Genomic DNA, 27,283 nt, shown 5'->3' on the forward strand with positions numbered 1-27,283 from the left:
CCTAACATCACAATTAAAAGAACTAGAAAAGCAAGAGCAAACACATTCAAAAGCTAGCAGAAGGCAAGAAATAACTAAAATCAGAGCAGAACTGAAGGAAATAGAGATACAAAAAACCCTTCAAAAAATTAATGAATCCAGGAGCTGGTTTTTTGAAAAGATCAACAAAATTGATAGACCACTAGCAAGATTAATAAAGAAGAAAAGAGAGAAGAATCAAATAGATGCAATAAAAAATGAAAAAGGGGATATCACCACTGATCCCACAGAAATACAATCTACCATCAGAGAATACTACAAACACCTCTATGCAAATAAACTAGAAAATCTAGAAGAAATGGATAAATTCCTCCACAAATACACCCTCCCAAGACTAAACCAGGAAGAAGTTGAATCTCTGAATAGACCAATAACAGGTTCTGAAATTGTGGCAATAATCAATAGCTTACCAACCAAAAAGAGTCCAGGACCTGATGGATTCACAGCCGAATTCTACCAGAGGTACAAGGAGGAACTGGTACCATTCCTTCTGAAACTATTCCAATTGATAGAAAAAGAGGGAATCCTCCCTAACACATTTTATGAAGCCTGCATCATCCTGATACCAAAGCCTGGCAGAGACATAACCAAAAAAGAGAATTTCAGACCAATATCCTTGATGAACATTGATGCAAAAATCCTCAATAAAATACTGGCAAACCAAATCCAGCAGCACATCAAAAAGCTTATACACCATGATCAAGTGGGCTTCATCCCTGGGATGCAAGGCTGGTTCAACATACGGAAATCAATAAATGTAATCCAGCATATAAACAGAACCAAAGACAAAAACCACATGATTATCTCAATAGATGCAGAAAAGGCCTTTGACAAAATTCAACAACACTTCATGCTAAAAACTCTCAATACATTAGGTATTGATGGGACGTATCTCAAAATAATAAGAGCTATCTATGACAAACCCACAGCCAATATCATACTGAATGGGCAAAAACTGGAAGCATTCCGTTTGAAAACTGGCACAAGACAGGGATGCCCTCTCTCACCACTCCTATTCAGCATAGTGCTGGAAGTTCTGGCCAGGGCAATCAGGCAGGAGAAGGAAATGAAGGGTATTCAATTAGGAAAAGAGGAAGTCAAATTGTCCCTGTTTGCAGATGACATGATTGTATATCTAGAAAACCCCATCGTCTCAGCCCAAAATCTCCTTAAGTTGATAGGCAACTTCAGCAAAGTCTCAGGATACAAAATCAATGTACAAAAATCACAAGCATTCTGTACACCAATCACAGACAAACGGAGAGCCAAATCATGAGTGAACTCCCATTCACAATTGCTTCAAAGAGAATAAAATACCTAGGAATCCAACTTACGAGGGATGTGAAGGACCTCTTCAAGGAGAACTACAAACCACTGCTCAATGAAATAAAAGAGGATACAAACAAATGGAAGAACATTTGTGGTGGCACACACCTGAAGTTCCAGCTACTTTGGAGGCTGAGGTGTGAAGATTACTCTAGCCCAGGAGCTTGATGGTGCAGTGAGCCATGATCACGCCACTGTACTGTAGCCTACGCAACAGAGTGGGACCCTGTCTCTAAAAAAGAATAAAACTGTTAAAGGGAAAAAAAGGAATGAGAAAGGAACTACCCAGAGCCACCATGGTGGACTTGAAAAAGTTATGGTTATTTCTTGGTGATAAGCTTAACAAGGGGTGAATTATTCATGCCTCCCCTTTTTAGACCTTATAGGGTAACTTCCTGATGTTGCCATGGCATTTGTAAACTGTCATGGCTCTGTTGGGAGTGTAGCAGTGAGGATGACCAGAGGCCACTCTCATCGCCATCTTGGTTTTAGTGGGTTTTAGCCAGCTTCTTTACTACAGCCTGTTTTATCAGCAAGGTCTTTATGACCTGTATCTTGTGCTGACCCCCTATCTCATGCTGTGACTAAGAATGCCTGACTTACTGGGACTGCAGCCCAGCAGATCTCATCCTTATTTTACCCAGCCCCTATTCAAGATGGAGTTGCTGTGGTTCAAGCACCTCTGACATATCCCCCCTCACTTTTATAAGAGAACCCTTAATCCCAAGGGTTGCAGAGGGACAAAGATCCATCTTCTAATGAATAGGGGTGATCTAACTATTAGATCTCTTACAATCAGGGTAGAGAGGAGCTCAGTCAGAAAGCATTGGTATGTCGTGGGCCATTCACAATTCTGAGTTCTGACAAAAGGTGATATCTTGAAGATTAGTAAGTATTCAATGTAAGAAAACATTCAGTAAGCTTATCCTGCATTCCTACACAAAGAGTACAACAGCAATATATTCCACAATAGTAAAGCAAAATAAATAAAATTATCCCTAGTAAACTAAATTAGAAAGCTTTCCATGAACTAGGCAATTGTTGGAAGCAAGCTAATATGGGGTTGCTAGCCAATTTCAATATGTGCCCAGAATTGGAATACTGATCCAGATTTTTACATTACCCATCCCTCTTGTTTCTTCTGAGAAGCAGTCAGAGATCACTGGATGATTCACAGGAATAAGCAGAGTCAGTATAAATTGCAGAAAAATACCTAAAAACAACTAATGAGACTAAAAGCTAATAATAGGTATACCACAATTCTTGAAACATAATTTTTTTCTCTCTCCAGTCTGCCATTTTTACTAAAGATAAATCATGGTAAGACTGATTTGCTTTATTATATTTGGTTGGATTATTTGTATAAAATGCAGCAAGAATAATTATTTTTCACATAAGCCCTTTTTAAATTGGCTTTGGTGGAGCTCTATTTCTTCTTTTTTTTTTTTTTTTTTTTTTGAGATGGAGTCTTACTCTGTCACCCAGGCTGGAGTGCAGTGGCACGATCTTGGCTCACTGCAAGCTCTGCCTCCCGGGTTCACACCATCCTCCTGCCTCAGCCTCCTGAGTAGCTGGGACTACAGGAACCTGCCACCACGCCCAGCTAAGTTTTTGTATTTTTAGTGGAGACGGGGTTTCACCATGTTAGCCAGGATGGTGTCGATCTCCTGACCTCATGATCTGCCCACCTCGGCCTCCCAAAGTGCTGGGATTACAGGCATGAGCCACCATGCCCAGCCGATGGAGCTCTGTTTCATAGATGGAATCTCAGATCTTTTTAAAGCCAAGCCCAGCCATGGATTGGTGCCCTCAAATACCCATAAGTTGAGTAAATCCCTCTCCCCTTGAGGTCCCAAGATAACTTGGGGCTCCTGGGCCTGTCATAAGGTGACATTCTTTAAACTTACCACAGGTCAGGAACCCTGTACAGGAACTGTGTAGACAAGGTATGAGGCCAGTTTCCCAAGGGGCTTTTATTGGCTCTATAAGTCAAGTTTGATTCCTTACAGGAAAGCACACCATTGCATTCAAAGCCTTGGTAAAATAACCAGTTTCTCAAATTGTGTCCTGTTGCAAAAGAAAACAGATTCTTATTGCACTTATGCAAATAACTATTGCTATAAGTTAAGAACACTCACAACTAGTTTCCAAATTCTGGAGAAATCAGGTAGAGAGAAACAAATATGCTTCAAGTTTTATTCCCAGGAGTATACTTTACTCAATTGTTAAAAGCTGTAAATAGCTTAAAAGAAAAGTTTCCTTGACTCTGAAAAACAAAACAAAAGGATCAGCAATGCTTTAAGCTAAGTTTAAAAAGATTACTTCAGTCTTCTATTAGGTCAGTCCATTCAGTCAACTCCTGTTCTGCTTTATATTCATGAACATTTCAGCTTTCCATGAGTCTTGAAAGTTTTTCCTCTATTCTAATATCATAATCTCCAAAGTTATTAGAAACCTGCATTCAAGAACACCTGTTAGAGTCCTGTAGATGATTATAAACCACCTTTTAAAGAGAATCAAAACAAGACAACAATTGTCTGTGGATGACAAAATGTCTTAGGGCAGCCACAGCCAAAAACATGGTTGACAAAGAAATTTGGTTACCTCTATGGCATACAATGATTTTATGTAATAATTATAATTAGTACTGATAATATATGCTAAGTTATATTAGGATTATAAGAGTTTCCCATAATTTTGGAGCACATACCAATAACATATTTCTAGAAATGCAGCCCAAAGAAAGCCAAACACCATTTTATATTTGACAATGTTTCCTGTATGACTTTTATACCAAATAAGCCAAATGTCACTTTTGGACTTCAGGCAACCTGATATCTAAAAGATTAATTAGGTCAGAAAAAGGCATACTTTATAATTTCATTTTGGAAAGCTTATCAAATATTAAAGGCTTAAGTCACTTGATATTATAAAAAGAATTCCAGGTCACCATAAGTCACTCATTTAACCAAAATGATAAATATTTTAAAAAGGCAAAACCCCATACTCACTAAGAGAGGAGAGAATCAGCTTTCTAAACAAGACCCAATAAAGACAGCATGAGGCCAATTGAATCTTGAATCTGTCTTTTCTTTTTCCCCTCCCTTTTTCCCTGCCATTTATCCAAAGGCATAGACAAAAACCTTTCATTATCTTTTCATATTATGTAAAAATCTTTTTCAAAACAGAAAACCAAATTTCATATTTGCATTAGTGCATTTTTCATGCCAAAGCTAGTTTTAAATAACATTTTATAAGTTTATCCAGTTTTAATTAGTTTGACCATAAGGTATGATTTTCATAAACCTCTTATAACTCTTTATAATTTTTGTTAAACAGATCAATCTTCTAAGAAAACCCTGTTATTTGGACCACGTGGGCCCAAATTCTGGCACCAAATCAGTATGCTTTTAGTCCAATGTTCAGTTTATGGAAAAACTGAATACCCCTTTAATTTGAGCCAATATGTTCACACACAGAATTTCTTTTACAAGATTAATTTTTCACAAACCTTCCATAACTTGCTCAAACCTTCAGCTTTATCTTATCTAACTTAAAACAATCCTTTAACCCTTTAATCTAGGCAAGAAAAAAAAATCCACATTCCCATGCCTTTTTATAATCTTTTACCAAAAACACATTTCACTTTCTTTACACACTTTGCATGTAAAACTGTTTCTTTAGGCTGAGTGCGGTGGCTCACGCCTGTAATCCCAGCATTTTGGGAGGCTGAGGTGGGTGGATTACGAGGTCAGGAGATCAAGACCATCCTGGCTAACACAGTGAAACCCTGTCTATACTAAAAATACAAAAAATGAGCTGGGTGTGGTGGCGGGCACCTGTAGTCCCAGCTACTTGGGAGGCTGAGGCAGGAGAATGGCGTGAACCCCAGAGGTGGAGCTTGCAGTGAGCCGAGATCGCGCCACTGCACTCCAGCCTGGGCGACAGAGCAAGACTCCGTATCAACAAAAAAAAGAAAAGAAAAAAACTGTTTCAACTGTTTCTTTAGTAGTCTCGAATACGTGTTACATGGTTAACTCTTAGCAACTTTTACTTTTGGTGAAAAGCTTGGCTAGTAAGCCATTGTAATTAGGTACCAGGTCTAGAGTCTAGAACATCAGACAGAAGTGCAGATAAAGGCTGACTCTTTCTAGCATACGTAGGGGGCATGGCTGTCCATATGTCCCCAGGCCTTATCTAGAAACTAATGCTCCAAAGTAGTAGGTAAATTGAACAATTTTCAAAAGTCAAAGAAGCAGTTTATGACCTTAAAGCATTTAGCAAACCTAGTATGTGACCGAGTTTAGACCAAATGTCTAAATTTTGAAGACATTTTTATTTTACCAATAACCTTTAAAACTGTTTTTATTTCCCAAAGATTACTAAAGTCACATGAACCAAAAGGCTTTGTACTTTTACTTTTCTGATAAAATATTTGATTTAAGCTCTTATTTTTAAACCAATTAATCAAAACTCTTTTATACTACACACACAACACATATAAATACACAGACAGACAGAAGGTAAAGGAGTCATTCCCTAAGCCAGGAACTGAACCCTGAAGCCAGGCCACCACTGTGAAGACACAAAGCCTTAGCTACTGAGCTACAGCACTGGGAAGTTTCCATTTCTCTTCCTAGAAGGAGCCTATAACAGCCAATTTTGAACTTGCAAAAGCTTTTAACTGCTTGAGATAATTTTTAGGGCTAACTATGACATGAAACCCCAAATTCCTGTCCACTGGATGATGGAAACCAAGAGAAAGTACTGACACATGATTACAAGGTTAAGCTCCCAAGGACATTTTTCAACATGTAGTCTCTGGCAAGACAGTCTCCCTGAGTAACACACAAGATAAGAAATGGAGAGGAGAGAAAGAAAGAGAGAAAAACGTTGCTGCGGCAGGATGGGGAAGGCGAGTTGCTCAGGGAGGCCAGAGAAAGATCCACCCGTTGCAACGCCACTGAAAAGTTCAGGTTTTGTTGAAGGGATCTTTTTTGAAGGTTTTGTTTGTCAAAGGGATATTTTCCAGCATTTCCATCAGCTCTCAAGTTTCCCCCTTTAGGGAGGAAAAAGCTCCCCGTGTCCAATGATCCTGTATATACCTAATCTTGTCACCTACGGCCATCAGCAAAGGCAGATTAATTCAAAGAGAACAGCAGTTAATAGTAGTGCCAAACTCGTTCTTAGTCGAGAGGGACTTTACTGAGAGAGATCTCCAACCCCCTAAATCTTAGAAGGGACTCTAACGCTCCTAAGTTGGGCTTCTAACCCAAGGTCAGTCAAGCGTCCTTGACTTTTATTAAGAGGGGCCTTTAACCTTCTCTGTCTTAGGAGAGACACTAACTCCCCTAAATTGGGCCTCTAACTCAATCCCATCCTTTACACTAGTAAATGCACCCCACTTACCCAAAGTCGGCCAATTGGTGCTGCAGACTATTTCCTTTGGGTTGGGGGTCTCCTCAGTATCGTTCCTTCAGGGTTTGCCAGAAAGATGTTACCAGAAAAGGGTCCAGATCCAGACCCCAAGAGAGGGTTCTTGGATCTTGTGCAAGAAAGAATTTGGGGTGAGTCCATAGAGTAAAGTGAAAGCAAGTTTATTAAGAAATTGAAGGAATAAGAGAATGGTTACTCCATAGGCAGAGCAGTCTGTTTACCAATTTCTGGTTATCTGTTGACTTCCTGTTAAGCTAGTTAAAGATTTAGCACGATTGTCTAACTCATCACTATTTTGTATTCTTTTTTGGTTACCCCAGTAAGCTATGCAATATACTAACACTTTCTATGTTTTTGTTCCATCAAGTACGAGCCGCATCTTTTGAGTCCCCACTTGGTAGGCTTAAGATAGTGGCACCCTTCTTCTTCCCCTCAGCTCTGTACCCCACCCACCCTTCTCACCAGGTGGTGCTTTGGCAAAACACTTGGTTCTTATTTTAAAAGATCTTGTCTTAAAAAATACAAAAAATTAGCCTGTCGTGGTGGCACACAACTGTAGTCCCAGCTACTTGGGAGGCTGAGGCAGGAGAATGGCGTGAACCCGGGAGGTGGAGCTTGCGGTAAGCCGAGATCATGCCACTGCACTCCAGCCTGGGCGACAGAGCGAGACTCCATCTCAAAAAAAAAAAAAAAAAAAGGTGGAAGATGTGAAAGATAAAACTAATGTTTATTAAGCATTTACTATGTGCCAGGAACTATGCATGCATCACTGCATTTAATCCTTATCATAGTCCTGGGAGGGAAATATCATAATTGCAATTTTAGAAATGAGAAAACTGTGACCGGACCATGCGTCTGGTAGGGGGTCAAGCTGAGATGTGAAGCAAAGTTGAATCCAAAGCCCCTACTATTTTTTTCCAGAGCCCCAAGCATCCTTCAACTTCAGTTTCATCTGCAGATTTTCAAGTGTCTTTTTTGTAGCCAAGGCTTGGACTAGCAGTCTTTAGCTATTTTTAGAACCCCACAGTGATTCCTGCTCATTCACCAATGCTGCAGCCTCTTCCCAGAGGGCAAAGAAAAGGGTGACTTGAGAGGAACCTGAAGGCAAATGAACCATCCCTATGGGGTGTGGGGAGAGTAGATCATCTGGATGGGTTTGATGGTTCAGTTGCATGCCTGGCAGGCTTCTCTCTACCTCGTGGCTCGGGCATTGGGCTTTGGAAGCCAGTACAGAAGTCCCACGTGGTCCCTGAGGTGACATGGGAATCATTTTACAGCATCACCAGGGCTCCGCCTGCCAGCATGCTGCCTTTGATTTGAGAAGCAAATACAGAATTTTGAAGATTGTAGCTGACTCAGACCATTGTTCTGGCATTGCGGTCATAGACACATGTGGGAAATTCCCAAATTGACTTTCCCACAGAGCTGTTTTGGAGTGGGGGACAAAAAGAGTTTGGGGGCGGAGAATGTATTTTAGTTATTTATTTGATTAGTGTTTGTTAAATCTTTGGACTGTTTCAACTAGAGGCACTGAATGGGATTTCCCCAGGGGTCACTTCTGGGTATCCAGAAGAGTCAAGAGGTCAAAAGGCCCAGACTCAATTTTCCATACTGAGGAAGGAGAGGCTAATAACATAAAACAGACAGTCCCAGATTCTTTCTATTGGTCTACAGGCTGCTGTCACAGAAAAACATTTGGACGTTCCCACCCACATACTTTCCCCCAACCCATGTCCTCTGGGTTCTCCCTCTCTCTTGGCGCTCCAGCCTTCCAGCCCACCTAGGAGTCATCTTCATTCTACCATCTCCTTGCCTCATGACAACCCTTCTCCTTCACCCCTGGGCCACCCCCTCTACACACACACACACCCATACCCAAGACCACCCCCCTCACACTGTTGATTTGCAGGGTCTTACACATTCACCCTTTCTCCTTTCTTGTTAGTGACCTCCAACCTCATCACCTCAGGCCTACTACTTTCTGTGCCTCCAGTTACACCTCCCACAACACTGGCCTGGCCCCAATCCATCTTGTCAACACTGCTAGATGAATCTTCCTGTAGAACAGCTTTCTGAGGCCTGCTCAAACTTCCCCAAGGCTTCTCTGCTGCTTCCAGCATAAAATCCAAATGCCTCAGCCTGGTTTTCGAGACCCCATTCTACCTGCTCTCTATCTCTATTTCCAAGCTCTGTTCTTGCCACTTCCCTACTGGACTGAGAATTTCTTGAAGATGAAGAACGGGCCTGGCTATCTACTGGGGCTGTGACAGCACAGGAGAGTGTCTAGGACATTGGGAGTCAGGACCTGTTTGCTGAGGGAGTGAAGGAATGAAAGAATGAGCGTGATTAAGCCATCACAAGACTCATTTTGCCAAATAGTTGTGCAGGGTCTTCTGTCACTGACCAGTTGGGTGACCTTGAATAAGTCCCTTCCTCTTTCTGGGCTTCGTGTCTTCAACAGGTGTCTCAAACTTGCAGCTCTTGGGCCCAAAGGGCCTGCAAACATGTTTTGTTGGTTGGCACATTAACGTGATTTTGAATGCCTTTCTGGAAAGCGCGTGTGCTGTGGTTCCCCACTCCTTCTCCCATTTTCTTACACCTCCCCACCTCCCTCATTTTCATTAGCTGCTTGGTGCCTAAAGCCATTTACATCTGACTCTTGGATTAGGTGGTGTTTACTCACCTTTCAACTCTGGCATGGCTGGAATTCTCTGTTTGACCTGCTTTGAAATGAAAATTGCAAGTGCTTTGCTTAAGTGATTTCCAGTGTCATCTAATATACAGCAGTCAGGCCAGACTGACTTTGCCTTCTCAAAACAGGCCACCAAAGAACAGTGGAATATGCCTTTAGTACTTCTGACTTTGGCAGTCAGCTGCAGAGGGAGATGTTATTCCATTGAAAATAATTGTCTTTACATAGCCCAGCACAAGTGGTGCCCATTTATAGACTAGAAAGAACCAAGCACAGCGTGCCTATTGGCAGCCAGCTGGGCCTATACAGAGGGCACTGGTTGCAGGCACAAAGTGTGAATTTAGCCCAAGTTGCCTAGCCCAGTCCTTTCCAGAACAAAGTGCTGAATGAGGGGTGTGTGCTAGAAGCATTTCTCTCTCTCTGTCTCTCTATGTCTCTCTGTGTGTCTTTCTCTTTCTCTTTCTCTCTCTCTCTCTCTTTCTCTCTCTCTCTCTCTCTCTCTCTCTCTCTCTGTCTGTCTTTGGCTGTGAGTGGCCTAGTTTGCACTAAGACTCCATAGAGATATGCACAGAGGGCAGGGAAGATCAAGGAGGCATTCTCATCACTGGGTTCCTTTGCATTAGCCAGTCCTAAGGGCCACATGAGTTGCAGATCTGCCTGGCCACAGGCAGGCAAGGCACAGCTCACTGGGAGATGCTAGACAAACACAGCAGCTGCTGGAAGGCACTCGCGTAGTCTGGACAGCAACTGAGTCCCACACATTTGGGCAGCATCTGGGTGAAAGGTACTGGGAGGTGGGCAGAGAGGGCTGGTGTGGGTGTATGTGCCCATCACTGGGCACAGTCAGGCACTGGGTCAAAGTGGAAGCACTGATGGCCTGTGGAGCCAAATGGCTGCAGTCACTGGGTGTATGTAGAGCCTGGGTGCCCCCAAAATCAGTGTGGAGGGCGTAGAGGGGCTATTCAGTTAGGAACACATAATAACATATCCACCTGTATGTAGCAGTTGTAGGCATCTGAGATAGTGGGTGGGGTGGGGAGGTGAGGAAGGAAAAGGGGAGAAGAAAGACTGTTTCTGACTAAGCTGTTTCATGTGTCCAGAACAACCGTAGGGAGCTTCCTGGGGTGAAAAAGATTGACTATGTATCTTTGTCTCCCTGTTTCTGCCCTTTCCTGCTCCACTGCTTAGGAACTCAGGGAGACAAAGCCCTAGTACTGTTTGTCAAAGTCAAATAGAATGGATAAAGCAAACTTTCCAAAGAAACTTTATGGAACACATTTCAAAGCCCTGGAGAAGCAATTTTAGGGTTTTTTGTTTTGTTTTGTTTTTTTCTTTCTGTTTTTGGTTTCCTTTGCATGACTGCCACTAACTTATGTCAGCAAGGCATTAAGTGAGACACTTAAGATCGTTGCGGCTGCCAGGGGAAGTGGGTTCACCCACTCGTGGGGCTGTAAGACAGCACAGTTGCTGAAGGGCATTAGAGCTGGGCTGGGTTGGGCTAGGTTGTGGCTGGGACTGAAGACTGTGAACACAGCGGGACATGATGTGGTGTTGGTATGACTGTGGGTGTGCTGTGTGTTATGTACATGTTTGTGACAGCACTGAGGGACCTGACTGTAGCTGTAGTGTGTGGATTTGTTCCGTATAGCTTGAAACCAGGGTGCTCTGGCAGCGACAGGAACAAGTATGGGCGACAAAGCCAGAGAGCCCCAGTGTCAGCTAGATGGGAGGGGCGGGAACTTTTCTCACTTTCATTTCCACATAGCCAGCTGGGCCTGTGTCTCTGGCAGTAGTTGCTGGTGTCTGAAGGCTTTTATTCCTCCTCTAACTGGCCTGCAGTATTCCAGCTGGAAGCCGTGGAAGCCCACACATCGACTTGTGCCATTTCTGGCACACTGAGCTACCCCCAGTGGCCTGGAAGCCCAGCTTTTCCTGCATAGCCCTTGGTTGAAGACCCATACCTGAGCCTTATGTTCAGCCAAAGGCCTTATCACCACACAATGAGGCTTCCTGCTAAAATGCAATAGCCTACTGAGATGGGAGCCACAGAGGGGATTCTGGGGTTGCTGTTCTCTATCTTTTGAGTAACTGGGGGTCAAGGCAAGCCAAGCCCTGGCCTTGTCTGCAGCTGCTGTCTGCACACTGCGCAGCCTCTCCACCCCCTTCCACCATCACAAGGAGAGCTCTGGAGTACCCCGGAGGGTTTGAGGTAGATATGATGGTCCTGTAGGTGATGGGCATTTGGGTTGTCATCCCCATAGCTACTAACCAGCTGGCCAGGCCTGTCATGGTATGGAGGCTCTGTCTGAATGAGCCAAGGATGCTCTGTCCTTAGCAGCAGGACTTTTGAGCAGTGAGAAGGCACTGGGGTTCCCTGGCCAGAGGAGGCAAATCAAATGCACGCAGGGCCACACTCCCCACCTGCCTCCCAGCAGGTACCATAAGGGTGAGAGTTGGCCAAGTGTAAGACAAGTCACGGGGTGACCAACCATAATGCCTGTCTTTTTACATTACTTTTGAAAACACTATGCAGGCCAAAACCAAAAAAAACATATGGCTAAACCAAAAGCATCTGCAAGCCACATTCAGCCTTCTGGCTGCCACTTTGTATCCAATGTGAGAAGCAAAATTTAGTTGTACATCACTGAGAATTCTTTTGGCCTGGTGGATTCTTTCTTGGTCTTCCACATCTAGCTCCAATGGCATCTCTGAGCCACTTTCTCTGATCCTCTTCTTAGGCCAAATAAATGCTTCTCCTCTCTCTGATCCCTTAGTATCTATTGTAACATATTAGTATATTCATTCCTTCATTCAATAAACCTCTATTGACTACTCTGGCAAAGGTAGTGCTGGGGTTACAGAGATGAACAAATAAGAAATAACCCCTGCCTTCGAGAAGCAACCAGCCTGATAGGAGGAAAGATGGGAGGGCAGACAGACTCAGAGATCCCTGAGGGAGGCTCCCTCTGTGTGTGTGTGTGTGTGTGTGTGTGTGTGTGTGTGTGTGTGTGTGTGTGTGTGTTTAAAAGTTGAGGAAGGTAGGCTTCAGGTGAAAAGGAGATGGCTCAGCCAGGTACCGGAGGAACAAAATGAGTAAATCAAGCTGAAGAGGAGGCAGGGCCTTACTGGCACAGGGAGCCCCTGAGCCGACCCCTGGAGTTATGGATACCAATGGCATGTTCACGCCCCAGTGTGTTGCCCTATGTGACTAGTGTTTAAGGAATGAGGACAAAATAATCTATACCTCAAACCCCTGAGGCACGCAGTTTACCTGTATACCTGCACATGTATCCCTGAACCTAAAATCAAAGTTTAAAAAACGGAAGGAGATGCTGTAAGTGGCTGTGGATCTTGGCTTTTTGTCCTCTGAAGGCAATGGGGAGCCACCTGTGGGTTTGGAGCTGGGGAGTGATGAGTCTGATCTCAGCTTTGCAAGGCCCACGCTAGAGCCTCCACATGTTAGACAGTCAGGAAGGGGGGCAAGACTGGTGATGGGGGGCCAGCCAGGGAGCTGTGTCCCCAGTGCCTGAACCTGCCCACTGCACACTTGCTGAGTGAGTGAGTAGATGAATGAGGTAGGAAGGGATGTGGAGAGTGGCTGCTTCCCCCACCCCTGTTTGGCAGGGATGGCTTTCATAGGCATCCACTTGGGCATCTCATAGGCATCTCAGACTTGACCTATTCAAACCAGACCCCTGGCCTTGCCCCCAAAACTTGCTGCTCCTGCAGTTTTCACCATCTCAGTTAATGGCAGTCCCAACTTTCCAATTGCTCAAGACCCAAACCTCAAGATCATTTTTGACTCTCATACACCACATCCACTCCATTAGTAGTTTATGTTGTTTCTACATTCCAGATATACCCAGAATCAAACCACTTGTTACCACCTTCATGATCTGTGCTCCTGTCATCTCTCGCCTGGGTATTTATTTGCAGCAGCCTCCTAACAGGTCTCCCTGCCTATTCCAGCTTGGATCCTCTATGCTCTACTCTCAGCACAACAGCCGGTGTGATTCAGCAGAAACATAAGTCAGGTCATGTCCTTTCTCTGCTCAAAACCCTCTACCGGATCTCTATTTCAGACGAAAAGCCAACGTCCTTACAATGGCCCACAGGCCCTACATACTCTCTCTGGCCCCCTGACCTGTAGGACCTCACCTCCTGCTCTCCTGCTACTCCTTCTGCACTCTGCACCAGCCACACTGGCCTCCTCACTGATCCCCAAACAGCCTCCAGGGGATTTGCATTTGCTGTTCCCTCTGCCTAGAAATCTTTTCCTCTAGGTACCTGTGTGGTTCACTTCCTCACTTCAGTTCTCTCTACAAATGTCACCTTCTCAATGAAGCTTTCATTGACCATCTGATAGAATAACACCCCAGCCCTGCTGGTCCCCTGAGCCCCTCCGTTGTTTCATTTTTCTCCAAGCCAGTTATTGCATTCTAACTTACTACATATTTTACTCATTCGTTTTATTTATTGTCTATCTCCCTCCACAGAATGTAAGCTTAATGAGAACAGAAACTTTTGTCTGTTTTCCCCTGTGGTATTCCTAGTGCCTGGACCAGTGCCTGGCACATGGGAGACACTCAGTAAAGACTTATGGGATCAATGAATAGGTGGACTGTGGGGATCAGTGAGGTTGCCCTGGGCTATCTCAGGGCCATGTGATCTGGGATTCTCAGGAACAGATCATGTAGGGGAAGGAGAGAGCCACCGGACTGTAGGAGTTAGCAGGTCTAGCCAGGGTGACCTTGGGCAAGTCCCTTCCCCTCACTGTCCTCAATTTGTCCATTTATAAAGCAATTTATAATTTGATGTGATTGTCTCTAAGGACAAGCATTATGAGCCTCTGGGGGCAAGGTGGGGGCCTGGCCAACTGGGCTGCCATTCATGCCCCTGGGCATCAGGGCAGAGATCCTCACTCCTGCAGTTCCTCATTTCTTTTTGACTTCTTTCAAAGCGCCATCTTATCTTCACCCCACATCTATAAACATACCATGTCACAGCTGTTCAAATAGTGATGGGGCGGTGGCTGCCAGTCAGCTTCATTCAGCCAGGCCAGCTGTGCTCCCTGCAGTATGCCTCACTCTGGCTTGAAGGCCTGGGCAAATCCAGCAGTGGGATAGCATCCACCCCATTTTTCAGAGCAAACGATTCTATCACACCTGCCACGCAGGCAGGCCCATCCCTGGAGCAACCTCACCTCCTCTCCTAGACCAAACTCTGTAGAAGAGTCTGGTCTAGTTTGGGCCAAGTGTTTATCAAGCATTTGTTACATTATATTTTAATCCTTATGCTAACCATGTGAAGTAGACATTATTAGACTCATTTTCAGAGGAGAACATTGAGTCTTAGAGGGGTTAAGAGTGTTGCCCAAGGTTTCACACAACCTCTTCCCCCATGCAGGAGTCTCTTGGAAATCTGCTGACCAAGGTCTAGGAGGCTCACCCATGGTTGGAGCAATGAGACAGGCAGAAAGGATGCTTCGTTCTTCCTTCGGCTCCATCCAGGCCACAGGTGGAGCCTAAGGGGTGGAAAACAGGCCAGCCCAGATGGAAGTCATCACTATCCCACTGGTTCCCTGAGGGCTGAGCAGAAGGGAGGCGCCTTCCCCATCTTGCCCTGCCAGGAATGTGGGGCGTCCTGAGAGGCTGGGACCAGTGAGCAATGGGGGCGGTGTGCGAGTTACTCCATGTGATAAACTATTTTCCTTTCTCATTCCAAGGATCAGAGAGCACTTGGTGAGCTGTTCTTTGTTCCAATGGAAACAGAAAATCAGAAAAGCCCAGTGGGGGACAGTCAAAGTTTCCTTTGTCTTCTTGGGCTACGAGGCTTAATGGGAGGGCTGTGGCAAGGGGGGTGGGGCAGGGCCACTACAAGGGCAACAAATGGGTAGAAGGGGGATCAGGACAGGACTCCACGACAACAATGGGGGAAAAAAACCCACAAAGAGCTAAGTACGTGCCAGTGGGGAGGCCTTACAGCCTCCCTCATGCAGCCTTACTCTACGTGGATCTGCTAATCTGACAGTCTCCAGCAAGGGGCTGGGGAGTCACAGCACAGCTAGTGCTCTCCTGGCCCAAGATGTGCCAAAGGCCACCTCCAGGACCACTGCCCTCCACACGTCCTCTGAACTCCCTGGCCCAGTCTCTTTACTGCCCCCATAACACAATGTGTTTCTACCAAGAATGATAGGAATTCAAATTTATCAAAGTCTTTGAAAGTTTGCCAAGCACTTTCCCATAGTTCTTCAGGAGGCAGAATAGCCTACTGGTTAGGAACACAGGCTCAGGGCCCATACTGCCTGGCTCTGCCATTCCACTGCTGTGTGATCTTGGGTAAGTTACTTACCCTCTGTGCCTCAGGTTCCTCATCTTTAAAATGGGAGTAATCACAGGATCTACATCTTAAGGCTGTTTTCAGATTAAGTTGGCTAATATTTAGGCTCCCTAAAAGCAGAGATTTTTGTCTTTTATTCGTTGCCATGTCCCTAGGGCCTAAACAATCCCTGGCACCTGGCAGGGACTCAACAGATATTTATTATATATAAAGGGCTTAGGATGGGAGCTGGCACCTAGCACAACAAGTGTTAGTTTTTGTTGTTATCTTTTGCATTCTCACAATAGTTCCAACAGGAGCATTCTGAATTTCATGCATGTTAGTGTTGCTCCTCCTTGTAAGGTTCAAATTCTAAGTCAAGGTACTGAAGGAATATGCAACAGACTTAAAATGGAGGGCAAAAGTTTGGGCCACAGAGGATTAGGAGTACAGCTGTCAAATACGTGTAAAAGCATTCGTTCATCCATTCTACAAATATTTCACAAATACTCCTAAGGGCCAGGCCCTGAGCTGAGAGCTGGGGATGTATTGAAGACAAGATAGACAAGGGTTTCTACATTTGAGGAGCTTAACTTGTAATGGAAGGAGACTGGCAAAAATAAGTAAAGATCTAAATAGCACTTATTAGCACTTATTCAGATAGCAATAAGTGTTATGAAGAAAATCAAGTAGTATAATGGGATAGAGAATGGCTGGGGTTGTGTATGTGTTGGGGTTGCTTTAGTTTATGGTCAGAGAAGGCATCTGAGATAGGAACACTGGCACTTTTCTGGGGCGTCTTGGTCTCAGGTCAAGGACCTCTGTTGAGAGTTGGCCTGTGATACCATATCATCACCACCTCATCCTTCTGCCCAAGGCAGGGGTAAGTTGCTCAGTGTAGTTCTGGGGAACTTTACATGGAGGTTTAGTGCGAAGGGCTGGAGAGAAGGAGGCTATGAACATGTGGCGCCTGCATAGGAAGGTTCTGGCATCAGTTGTCCTCTGGCAAAACCTGTTGGTTGCTCTAGGTTAAATGATGGTCAGTGGCCTTTCAGCTCCCCCTTCATCTTTCTTCACTCTCAGGGTGGAGGTGTCTGGCCGTGGGGTCCTCTCCACTGCTGATCTATACTCAGTGCTCTTATGCCCCATGCTCATTCATGACACCACCTTCACACATGCAAACACTGCCTCATCTTTCAAGATAGCTCAGACACCATCACCAGTCACACTGGAAGGCCCTTATTCATTACCTGTTTGGGCATCTCCAGAGCGTAGTATGGAATGGATACCTAATAGATGCTTAATAAATGAAGGAATAAATGAGTGACTGTTGTTCCTTCTGCTTCCTCAGCGGACTGGCTCATTCCCACTTATGCATCAAGACTCAGCTCACACATCATCTTACATGAGAAACCTCCCTCAACCTCCTTGTGTCTGACCTGGGGAGCTCTTGTTCATCCTTGATGTTCCCCTTGACTTCCTCAGGCAGAGTTTGGCCCTCCCACCTCTGAATGCTCCACCACATTCTATTACCCTCTATCATATCCATCGCTCTACAGGCACTGTCTGCTACTGCCCTGTCACCTCCCCTAATCTCTGATTTTCTCAGGCAAGGACTGTGTTTTGGTCATCTCTATATCCCCAGCACTAGCCCCTAGAGGGCGCTCAATAAATATTTGTGAAATTAATGGGGAAAAAACCGTGAATGAATTGTCAATTTTGCTTAGAGTGGTGTGCTGGGGCTGGCTTGTAGTGGCTTGCGAGAATCAATTGTTAAATATTTAGGAAACGTGTGAGCCAGTTGTTAAACACAGCCATCATTAAAAATTAAATTATATGAGAAAACAGAAGACAAACTGAAATTGAGAGACATTCTACAAAATAAATGACCAACTAAATACAATATGGGCCCTGGATTGGATCCTAGAATGGAAGAAAGACTTCAGTAGAAAAGCTGGTGAACTCCAAATAAGTTTGTACTTTAGTTAGTGTTGTACTAAGTTTAATTTCTCAGTTTTGATCAATGTTTTATAATTACATAAGATGTCAGCATAAGGGGAAGCTGGGTAAAGGGTACACAGAAACTCTCTATACTGTTTTTACAACTCTTCTATAAGTATAAAATTATCTCAACATTTTAAAAAAATTAGTCAAGTTCCAATACTTCTTGGTTGTTTCACGTTCTTCTTACTCATTAACATAAATGAAAATGTCAACCTTCATTCATTTAGGAACTACACTTGCTATTCTGTTATGGCCGAAGTTTGGCTATTGATATGTGTTCAGCAAAATCAGTGAAAGCATTATGGGAGAATCTATTGGTTATATGGAATTTATAATAAAGAGTATTATATATTTCAGTATTATCTGTAAATTGAGCACTTCACATTCTTATATAAGTAAATTTATAATAAACCTATGTATGTATGTGTATATTTATATATACATTTGTGCATTTTTTTGAGAGCTGGTTGCTGAACATTTACCAGAACACCACCGGTCCTACCTATGAATTATGATCTCATCAAACACATTCAAGGAAAGAAAAGAACATTGCCCAGCACCTTCTCCGTGCGAGGCTGTACTATCCCTTTGTGTTCATCATTACAGGTGCTCTTTACCTCAACTCTGTGAAGTGAAGGTATTGTGGTCTCCATTTTACAGATAAGGATATTAAGGCTAAGAGAGGTTAAATGACTAGACTAAGATCAAGTACTGGTATATAGTGAGCCAGGATTAAACTACATTCATCTGAGTCCAAAGCCAATTGTATTAGTATCCTATTGCTGCTGTAACACATTGCAGCAAATTCAGTGGCTTAAAACAACACAAATTTATTATCTTACAGTTCTGGAGGGCAGAAGTCTGAGATAGGTCTCACTGGACTAAAATCAAGATGTTAGCAGGGCTGCATTCCTTCTTAGGGCTCTACGGGACAATCCTTTTCCTTGCCTTTTCCAGAATGTAGCAGCTGCCTGCATTCCTTGACTTCAAAACCGAAAGTGGTCATTTGAGTCTTTCTCATATCCCATCGCTCTGATTCTGCTTCTATACATCTCTTTCTCTGACTCTGACTCTCCAGCCTCCCGCTTTCACTTTATAAAAACCCTCGTGATTACATTGAGCCCACCCAGATGAGATGGGCAGCATCCCCCCATTTCAGTCAATGTCAGCTGATAAGTAACTTTAACTCCACCTGCAAACCTTAGTTCCCCTTGTTATGTAACTGAACACATTCACAGTTTCCAGGGGTTAGGATGTGGACATCGTTGTGGGGGCTATAATCCTGTCTATCACCCTTGTGCTTTTTCCATGACCTTCTCCTGCCTCACCTGTCATTTTAGTGGTCACAAAATCTGATGTGGGGCCTATGGAATTCTTCCTGACACCTGCATTGCCACACATCTCTGTGCTCTCCCTTTGGAGTAAGATGCCCCTTTCAGTCATTCACCCAGCCGGTCAGACAGCCTTGTAGGGGAATGGCTTCTAAACCCTGGGGCTTTTAATCGTGGACACATATTTTACCTATGTTCTTACTAAAGTGTTTTAAAAAATACTTTCCAGGATTTTTGTGCATTCCTGGCTTTTTACTTCCTTTCCACAGTGCTTATATGGTGCCAGAGCCCTCCTTTCCAACATGGCTGGTTTCGCTGTTCTACGGTTTACCCATTCCCACCTTCTGGACCTGTTTCTAGTCAGCAGCTAGGATCATGCATTATTTATTTGTTCTTCTCATAGACTTTTACATTGCCTTATTCTGGAAATGGCCCTGGACCTAACTAAAATGTACTTTTCCCACCCCTGCCAATGAGGTATATGTCTGTCTGTGTTTACTATTTCTCTCTGACTGGCTTCTCAGAAACAGACTCTCTAAGTAACAGTTTCCCATCTTCCCTTGTTTCCTCCACACTGAGATCCCTAATTCTCGTCAGGAGAAACCTCCTCCACTGAGACCAACTGAATGGCCAGAAGTTGCCCCTCCCCCCCAGGAAGCCTTAACAGCCAGACCCATCTCTTCACCACTTGTGAGCTCTGACTACAACATTTCTTGTCTCTACCTTCAGTCTTGTCAATAGCTCTTTGCTCCTCCTTTCTACCTGTCAGACTTACACCCATACTTTGGGGCCCAGTCTGAATCCTACCTTACGGTAGGCTCACCTTGAGGAAAACTTTCCAGATCATCCCAGCCCAACGGACTCATGTCCTCTGTATGTGTCTAGGACTATTGTCAGCAGCACTTATTTTGACAAATTTATCATCTACCATTATGGAGAGGTTGCAAACTGTTGGCTGGTGAGCCAAATAATGCCCACAGGTGTATTTTGTTTAGTCTGCGTGTGGTTTGTTTCTTTTTAAACTATGTGCTAACATGTAGCAATTAGTAATCTTTCCATACAATCTGGATTTCTAGCTTCTTTGAAAAACAGAAAAATCTGGTAATACTGGATCTGTATTCCCCCAAGACAGTAGTTAGCTAGATTGGCATGGCCGGGTGGCAGCTTCCACTTTAGATGGAGTATGTGCTCTCCAGCTAGACACAGTCTCCACTACTCCTTATTGTCTCACTCTAACCTCATTCACTCATTTATAGTACCTTCCTGGCTTCTAAAGGCATTTGAGTTACCTGACATATTTCACACCTGCCTAAGTTTCCAGCTATATTACAGTCTCTTAGAGGAAAGAAACTTTATTTTGAATGTGTTTTGTTTCTTTTATGCTGCTATGGACATAGTAGATGCTTGATCAATATTGAGGGAAGAAATAATTGTACTCTAGATAATTCTAGAGTGTGTTAGAATTTACTTTTGCTACAAGATAAAGCTTTATAAATGTAACATCTATTGAGAGAGTACCATGTACCCGACTCAGTGTCAGATGTCTCGGAACAACTTTGTGATTAGTGATATTGTTCTTATATCACAGATAAGGAAACCGAGGCTCAGAGAGCCTATCCAGCAGGACTGGAGCTGTAGATCTGGTAGTCTCCATGGTAAGAGCCAAAGCCTTTGTTCCATAAGGAAACTTTCCTAAGTATCAATGCTGGAAGCAGAGAGGAGCTCCTCTGAGGCTCTCTGGTAAAGTTTGTCTACAAACTCACAAACTCCGAGACGTAATTTTGTTTGGTTAGAGATTGAGTGTTTATTAAATGCTTATTGTGTGCTGGGTATTTACCAAATAACTGCACTTATTTTTGGACTATCAGGAATTCTGAGCATCCTAGGTAGCCCACTGATAATATGAGGGAAATACAGATAAATAGACCCTAATTGCTGATGGGATTTGGAACCCATTTGGTGAGTCACATTCAATTGACACAGTGCCCACTGGTTCCCTTGTCCATATGTGCACAGAGATTGTGCTATTCCCTCATGCTGTCACTGGTGGTACTGACGTGTGGTGCGGGATGGGAAAACATGGAGAAATTATGCGTGTTTAATTGCACAGCAGCAAGCAGAAAGGAATGTGAGTGCCAAAGACTCCCACTGAAGCAGAAATCTGGTGTCATGTGTTGCTGAACAGCTGCAGGAAAATTTATCCGGACCTTTGGAGGCAGAGGGGTGGGTTTGCCATACTTTGGTTCTGAGTAACTTTGAGGGCAATGAGGATTTATAGGCAGCAGATATGTATATCTAGAAGTTTCACTCTGGAGCTTTGCTCTGGTTTCTTTGCTACCCTATCCCTTCCAGCCACCACCAGTTCAAGCCATGGCTAGGAGCGGAGGGAGATAGGAAGGCCTCAGCCCCAGGGCCACTAGGTTACTCCAGGTTTCATGTGTCCACAGCCCTGCTTAGGGTCACCAAAATGCTCAGGTTCAGCTAGGTGGGCTAAACCACCTAGAACTGGGTTCAGCTTACTCCTGTATTCCTGCAAGTATGGCCTTACGCAAGTCACTTAATCTCTTCAGGCCCAAGTTTACTTCTATATGTGAGGAGTCAGAAGGTGATGTTGCATGGGGCCTGGCCCATATCTTGAGATGGATCTATGTCCATAACACCCTGAATGCTCCCAATCTCATCAAGAGATGGGATCTGTAAGCTCTATAATGATTCAATTGAACAATAAACTATCATAGTCGTTACTCTGTATTGCAGGCCAGACAGACCCTATGCTAAGCCGTTCATTATCTCTTTAATACTTAAAGGAAAGATTAAAAAAATCTTGAGTTAGGAGAGGAAGAGTGACTCATGGAAGGTCACCCAGCTAGTAAATAACAGAACCATCACGAGCTCCATGCAGAGCCACTCTAGAGCCAACGCTTCTAACCACACCACCTGCCTGGCATTAGTTCCACTTCACACATGAAGAAGCTGAGGTTTAGGAGGCATTAGTATCAGGGTGCAGGGCTTGGGTTTGCAACTTCTGTCTCTTTTATTTAACTTGCTGTGTCACTTTGGACAAGTTGCCTAACCTCTCTGAGCTTCGGTTTCCTGATTTGGAAAATGTCAGAGTTCAAAGCCTCTGACAGCAGTGAGAAGCAGTATTCTGTGGGAGATGGTGAAGGGGAGGGGCTAGGAATGTCCCGGAGACAGAGAATGAGAAGACATGGGTGTGACTGTGGCATTATGAAGTAGAGGCAGATCTGGAACCGAGACTTGCCAGAGTGAATGTGCCTGGCTCGCACTGCCCATTTAGCAGCCGTCCTGTGACAGCCCAGATGGGCCAGGTGGGCAGGAATCTGGCCAGGCTCCACAGGCACACCCACACCGTGAGCTGCTGTTGCCACCTAGGGGACAGGCGGTGACCAGGGGCCCAAGTTTGGCTGTGGCTGTGGTTCAGCGGCTGCACATTCCCAGTCTCCTGCTGGTTTCCGGAGTGGAGAGGGGCGGCCACGGCTTGCTCTAGGAGTGGGGAGGGGAGTAAGGAAAAGCAGTAAGGAGTGCTGCCTCTGGTTTGGGAGTTATAAATAAATCCATCTGGAAGTGTTTGGGGCTGTGGGCGCCTGAGGTCGGCCCTGCAATTCAGGCCATGTGGTGCATATTTCCATTCACACCAGAACCACCCCCCCAGCCCCCCACCGCCCCGCCCCAGTCCCAGGAGACTGTCTGCTAGGGCCTGTCTGCTCGGGCCCAGCAGAGCTGGGCTAGAACCTTTCAGGCCCCAGTTTTCAGCCCCCACCCCCACCTTCCTCTCCTGGCAGCCCAACTTCAGCAAGATAATGTCTGAGAAAGTGCTTCAAAAAGTTTTATGTGCCATCCAAGTGTTGGTTGAATGAATGAATGAATTTTCAATTCAGCATTTAGCTTGTAAGTTCCCCTTGCTGGGAAGGGGCCCCTTGGTAGTTATGGAAGGCGAGGCATTCTGGACTTTTAGCCTCCATCTCAGGATCACGTTTGCCACCCACCGAGCTAAGGCAGGCTGAGATACAAATGCATATTGCCCAAGTTTTGTTCCTCTTTCTATCCTCAGCACCAAGGGTAGCGCTCAGTAGGCATTGGTTATATGAATGAATGAGTAGCTATATTAATTTTTTTAAACAACTTTTGTAGAGACAGAGGTCTCTCTTTGTTGCCCAGGCTGGTCTTCAACTCCTGGCCTCAAGAGGTCCTCCCGCCTTGGCTTCCCAAAGTGCAGGGATTACAGGCATGAGCCACTGCACCCAGTCCAATTTGTTAATTTAACCAACACTTATTGCACATCCTCATGTGCGGTGCACTCTGCTGCATGCTGAGAGCACAGTGGAGAACAACATAGAGTCCCTGCCTCATTGAGCTAGTGGTCACTGTGTTTCTTGGTGAAAGTACTATTGTCGCTTGGGGTGAGACAATTCTTTGCAGGGTGGGATTCTGTGCATTGCAGGATGTTTAACCTCTTGATTCCCTGACTCTAAATGCCAGTAGTTCCCCGGAGTCATTTTGAACAACCAGAGGTGCCTCTAGACATTTCCAAATACTTCCAGGGGACAGGAGAGTGCAGCCCTGGTTGAGGGCCACTGTGGAGGAACTTGACAATGGGGTGTGAAGCAAGGCGACCTCCAAGGTGTGAATGTGTTGAGTCCTCTAAGTTCACTTATAAATTGGTGGTTTAGAACTGGGGAATCACGTTTGCCTTACAGAGATGTAAGATGATTCGTCAGTGGCTGGGTTAGGCCCAGAAGCCCATAATGTAGCTGAGTTACATGGTTCTACCAGACTGGGTTAGGGCTGAGGGGCAGGCACCAAGATGGCAATTTTGGACATGCTGATGAGATGATTACTTGAAACTGTCCAGAAAGCAACCAGAATCTGATCCCAGGGGCAGGTGAGAGGTCAGCTCTCAAGATATAAATTTGGGATAAGCCCACGTTGAGGTAGGAGTTAGACCTGAGGCCCAGGTTCCATTAAGGTTATCAAGGGAGAAGGTGTTGGGAAAGTTGCAGAATGACTCCAGGATAAAGGCCAGAGGTAGAGAAAGTAGGCCCCAGTGGTATTTCTTCTCTGCCTCCTCATTTCTGTTCCCGTGGTTAGCACCCTGTTTCAGGACTTCAATTTGTGACAGGACCACTGCAGCAATCTCCTTACTGGCCTCCTTTCTGCTTTTGGTCTCTCTGCCTGTCAGAATTTTCTTTTTAAAACATGGCTTTCATCATGTCCCTTCCCAACATTCGACAAGTCCAAACTGCTTAGCCTTGCATTCTCACTCCCTGCGATCCAGCTTCCCACCAACCTGACACATCTTTGGTGAGTTGGCTCCGCGTTCCCCTTTCCAGGTTCATGGTTTATCTGTCTCTCAGACCTTACTGTGTGGCTACACAGAACCCCAAACACACACTGCCTTCCTCTCCTCCATGCTATCTCCACCCCTGGGGTGCTCTTTGACCCTCTTTCCATTTGGAAAAATCTCACTCAGGCATCAAGGCCCAGTGCAAGTCTCCTGCATTTCCCCAACCCCTCAGAGGCAGGCAGATGCCTTCCCACCTCTATGCACTCTCCTCTCCAGCTCTCGCTGGAATGTTGCCCAGGCTGGAGTGCAGTGGTGCCATCATGGCTTACTGCAGCCTTAACCTGCTGGGCTCAAATGAGCCTCTTGCCTCAGCCTCCCGAGGAGCTGGGACCACAGATGTGCCACCATGCCTGGCTAATTAATTCTGTAGAGAAAGGTTCTTGCTCTGTTGGCCAGGCTGGTCTTGAACTCCTGACCTCAAGAGATCTTCTCACCTTGGCCTCCCAAAGTGCTGGGATTACAGATATGAGCCACTGCTCCTAGCCATCCAGTTTTTCATATACACCATGGGACTGCAAGTCTCTCCCACGAGACTCTGAGGGCAGTGACCATGACTCGTTTTGCTCTGCAATTCCATTGCCCAGCCCAGTGTGAATGGAGAAGAAAGTGGGGCTGAGGATGGGCTGGTATGGCAGGGCAAAGAGGAAGTGGAACGGTCGCTTTCAAACCTCACCATGGATCTACTTGAGCCACTTTTACCTGCTCTGTCCCTACAAGTACTGTCTTTGGATGAGGGTTTGTGGAAGAGCTAGGAAAGAGAAGGAGCCAAGGCAAGGGACAGGCAGAGGGAGCAGTGTGGAGAAGAGAGGAGATGCTGAGAGGATGAAAGAGAAAGAAAGTGAGGAAGAGCAAACGTCTGCATTGGCGGTTCACATACATAAAGGATTCAGGTATGGTGGAGTGGAATAAGAAAACATTTGGGATTCTGAAAATAAAATCAGCTGCTTTGGCAGGTCAGCTGAATGTACAGTTAATTAATAGGCATTAGTGCCCTTTGGTGCTAAGCTGTGAATGGAACCATGTCCTGCTGGGATCAAATGGCAGCTACCCGGGGATGCCCTTTTAATAAAGAGCAGAAAGCAGCACTGGCATGTAAGAGTTGGAGAATCCCTCAGAGAGTTCTTCTTAAGGCACCAGGGACCACTGGAACCCCAGAGTTGCCCCACATCACTGGCCTGGCTCTTGCCAAAGAAAGGTGGGCATGAGAAGAGCATGAACACATACTGAGCAGCTAGTATCCCAGGGGCTATGCCAGACACACAAAAGCTCATTTGATCTTTACTGCAACTCTGTAAGGTAGGAATTAGCCCTGTTTTACAGATTAGAAAATCAAGGTCCTAAGGAGGGTTAAGAATCTTGCCCAAGGGCACACCGCTTGAAAGTCTTGGATCCCAGATTCCAATGAAGGTCATCCTCTCCCCTTGATGAGTGGGCCAGGACCCAGAGGTTGGCAGCAGTTTGCTCTCCAGTCTTGCTGACTTTGGCTGTGGGGCTGATCTCTTTGGATTGATTTCTTTGAACATAAACAAAATACCATCAGTTTTTCCTGGCTTTGGAATGAGCCCTCAGAATCATGTGCTTTTCTCCAGTTTCCAGCTGGGTGCCTTTGCTGGGGGGGTTCGTGAATATGAAGCAACAGGTCTCATTCTGAGAATCAACACTGTGCACCAAAAAATACCAGGGTACTTTTTTTCCTAGGAGATATTTCAAGCTGGAGGCTTTCAGCCTATGGGGCCAAGTTTTCCATTTTTTCTTCCCTTTTAATGACCTGCATATGATTGACAGTTGCCTGTTTTCCCAGGAAAATTGTAAAATCTTTATCAAAATATTGGCACCTTTGAGTTGTTGCCCACACTCTGTTCTGACTGACTGTGTGACCCACGTCCCTATCTGCTCAGTGGTTGGACGTGTTCTGTCTGCTGTCAACCTGTGAGTCGGTGAGTAGAGGACAGGAGGTATGGACAGGACAGGCTGTGGACAGTGTTTTCCAAAATTCTGATGTCACATGGTTAAGCCAACTCGTGGAGGAGCCAATGGAGGTAGAGTGGCTGGAGCCAATAAGGGGTTTAGAGCAGGGGACAAAATGGCACCCAGCACCACCCCATGGAGATACGGCTTTGGGGTGGGGTAAGTTGGCTAGAAAACCCATGATGATCGTTTTCTGGAGTTGTTCTGGAGTCAGGAACAGTCTAGAAACCCTTTGGATTGGACCTTGGCCCAGAGTTGTATGTCCCACACATGTGATAGGGTATTAGGATTATCATGCTGCATGCAGGACCTTCTGAAATCTTGCTGCATAACAGAACTTTCAGTCATACATAATGACATGCTGAGGAATAAGTTGCTGGTCTTGAGTTTGGCCTTTTGCCCTGGTCATTGTAGTGGAACAGGATTTTTCTTCACCACTTTCAAAACCGATTCAGAATCTGGCTACTTCCTGCCACCTCCACTGCTATCACCCTAGTCCATGCCACCATCGTCTCTGGCCTGGATTATTTTAGTATCCCTGTCACCAGTCTTCCAAAGTGATGCTGTGAAAACATAGTGTGAGCATGTCAGTATTCTGCTCAACATCCTCCACTTGCTCCCCATCTCACCCGGATTCAAAGCCAAAATCTTTATATAGTCCACAAGGTCCTGCATAATTTGGTCCCGCTTACCTCCTTGACACGATCTCCTACAAATCCCATCGTCTGCCTCTCCATTCCAGCCACACTAGCTTCCTGATCATTCTTTAAGTTTTCCAGGTACATTGTATTTGCTTTTCCTTCT

General features: G+C 45.0%; 1 protein-coding gene across 1 annotated transcript in view; it reads left to right on the plus strand.

The window, feature by feature from the left end:
* The window catches only part of NHSL2 (NHS like 2), a 250,965-nt gene that overhangs the window by 78,906 nt on the left and 144,776 nt on the right, over nucleotides 1-27,283 (plus strand). The gene's annotated exons all lie outside the window — the stretch shown is intronic.

This window comes from Nomascus leucogenys, chromosome X (assembly GCF_006542625.1).
Source record: "Nomascus leucogenys isolate Asia chromosome X, Asia_NLE_v1, whole genome shotgun sequence".
Classification (NCBI taxonomy): domain Eukaryota; kingdom Metazoa; phylum Chordata; class Mammalia; order Primates; family Hylobatidae; genus Nomascus; species Nomascus leucogenys.